Source organism: Galeopterus variegatus, unplaced genomic scaffold (assembly GCF_000696425.1).
Source record: "Galeopterus variegatus unplaced genomic scaffold, G_variegatus-3.0.2 Scaffold4250, whole genome shotgun sequence".
Lineage (NCBI taxonomy): Eukaryota > Metazoa > Chordata > Mammalia > Dermoptera > Cynocephalidae > Galeopterus > Galeopterus variegatus.
Genome location: NW_007730361.1, coordinates 95,066 through 97,625, shown reverse-complemented (window position 1 = coordinate 97,625; position 2,560 = coordinate 95,066). Strand labels below are relative to the sequence as shown.

Sequence of the window (2,560 nt, the reverse complement as noted above, 5' to 3'; positions counted from 1 at the left end):
GGATGAAACACGGCTTAGAGAAGTTTCAACATATAGTGTCCACTGATAATCTTAAGAACCTACTAACTTAACAACTTAAAGACTGTGGGCCTGTGGCTCTGAGGGAGAGGCCTATTAAGTTTTTGTTTTAGATTGACTGAATTAAGATCAGAAAAGTGTTTTCAGACTACCTACCTGCACCTGCCCCATGTTCTTAATTCTTAAAGCATTGGGACCATGAGTTCTATGTAGTATTTTGAGTGTTGAAACCACATGAATCAAGGAAGAGGGATTCTAGTGGCAGGAGGGCTGTTTGCTGTAGAGACGTAATCGAGGGTTCCAGGAATGTCAGAAGGTAGTGTATAGCTTTGCCAGAAAGTGGAAAAGTGAGACTCAAGCCCCACTTCTCATTACAGCACTTTACTGCCATCATCCATTCAATAAAACTGCTACATTATGTACCTAGTGTCTGATTTGAACTTTGTGTTTATTCTGCATGAAAATGCACTGAGCCCGTTGTTACCACTTTGGTGCTGCTGGAACAGAAAGGTGGGTATTTTATGTGCTCTCTTTTCAAGCAAGATGGAAGAGCCTTATAAAAGTGGATTCCAAGGAATAACCCCTCATTTTAAAGATTTATAGAACAAGTGTCCACTTTCAGGTTCGTTTAAGTTTTATAAAACATTTCTGCTTCTGCCTTGTCATGTCAGCAAAAGATTCTGGGATTTAAATAAATAAAACCCGGTGGGATATAATAAAGTGCAAGAAAATATGCTGCATCAAATTACTACTGAAAGGGATACTGAGGCCTAACTGATCTCCTTACTGATGTTTCTTGGACAGCATACAGCTTTAATTTTTAGGCTGTGTGTTGTTTAAATAAGCTGAGGGGTTTGTGAGTTGGGGGATGCTGCGAAGTGTATCCACCAAGAATAATGATCCCACTTCAGATCTGTACTTCTGTTTTAATGATAGGAATCAGGTGAAGTGCAGAACAGAAATGTTAATAGTCCTGAACTTCTTTCTTTCCTTAGGAGTTCTCAACCTAGTCAAATTGATGAGATTTTAAAAAATAAATACTTCTGAGCACATCCTGAGGTAAGATCTATTGTGGTGAGACAGGGAGCAGTAATGGGAGTCAGGAAAACTTGTGGACAGTAAAAAGCATTTACTAAGTCGATCCTGTGTTTACTGTGGTGGGGGTTTTAGTCAAAACAAAATAAGGTCTCTGCCAAGCTCAGAAGGTGTGTTTTCTCTGTTCTTATTTATTATTTTTGGCTTTCCCAGGGCCCAGAACACCCAACACTTTAGGAGCAAATGTCCATTGAATGGATGGGTTTAGGAAGTGACTCTGGAAAAACTACACTAGCAACCTTGATAAGTTACACTGTAATGAATGCTTTCATCACATCCTTCCATCTGGTCCATGTAGCTGGCCTTGGATAATCATCCTATGGAGCTTATATTTTACTGGGGAGGCCAGATGTATTAGTCCATTTATATTGTTTATAGTAGAATACCTGAAACTGAGTAATTTGTAAAGAAACAGTATTTATTTCTTACAGTTTTGGAGGCTGGTAGACCCACAGTCCAGGGAACATATCTGGTGAGAGCCCTGTTGGTGGGTGATGACTCTCCACAGAGATGGAGGGCATCACATGGCAAAATGGCTGAGCAAGAGAAAGAGAGTAACTCCTTACTTGCTCTCCTTATAAAGGTATCAGAACCACAACCATGACCACCATTGAACCATCAATGGATTAATCCATTCATAAGGGCACAGTCCTCACAATCTAATCACCTCTTAAAGGCCTCTTTCTTTCTTTCTTTCTTTCTTTCTTTCTTTCTTTCTTTCTTTCTTTCTTTGTTTCTTTTTCTTTCTTTCTTTTTACTTTTAGCTAAATGATTTTATTGCTTGAGTAAATAAATTTATGCAACCAATGCAGAAGCTGGGGATGACTCATATTTCCAATTTGGGGGGAGGACTTGCTTGGTCTTATAATATCTAGCCAGTCATTGAATTTGACTCTCAATCAGAATTAGACGGAATTTGGCATTCTTATCCTTTCTGTTCCTCTGAAGATGCTTTCGAACAGCAACCACTTTTTTAATTAAGTGGTAGAGATCCTCAGGAAGATCAGGGGCAAGTCTTTTGGACTTAAGGATTCTCAAGATTTTATTCCCTGACACAAAGCGTACTTGGACAACCCCATGTGAGTGCCTCAGGATCACACCGATTGTGAGGGAGTCAGGCCCTTTTTGGCCAGTTTGTAAAGCTGCTCCTTCATGTCATCAGACATCAACTTCAGGCAGGTGGGGATGCTGTGGCGATACGGCAGAGCCGAGTAGGACAGGTCCTTCCCTGGAGCATGCATGATGGCGGAGGTCAGGCAGCAAAAAAAGCAGGACCCACCTTTCAATTTATCGTAGTAGGGTTTCACACCATCTTAACATTGTCGTTGTGAATTAAGCTTCAACATTAGCTTAGAGGGGACAAACATATCTCAACTATATCACCAGTTAAAAGAATAAATAAATGGATGAATGAATAAAAGAAAATTCTCTCTCATTCAATCCATAG

General features: G+C 40.0%; 1 pseudogene; it reads right to left on the bottom strand.

Annotated features, from left to right (window-relative positions):
• Positions 1-1,904: 1,904 nt before the first annotated feature.
• On the bottom strand, positions 1,905-2,354 carry LOC103602674 (annotated as a pseudogene).
• Positions 2,355-2,560: the final 206 nt, after the last annotated feature.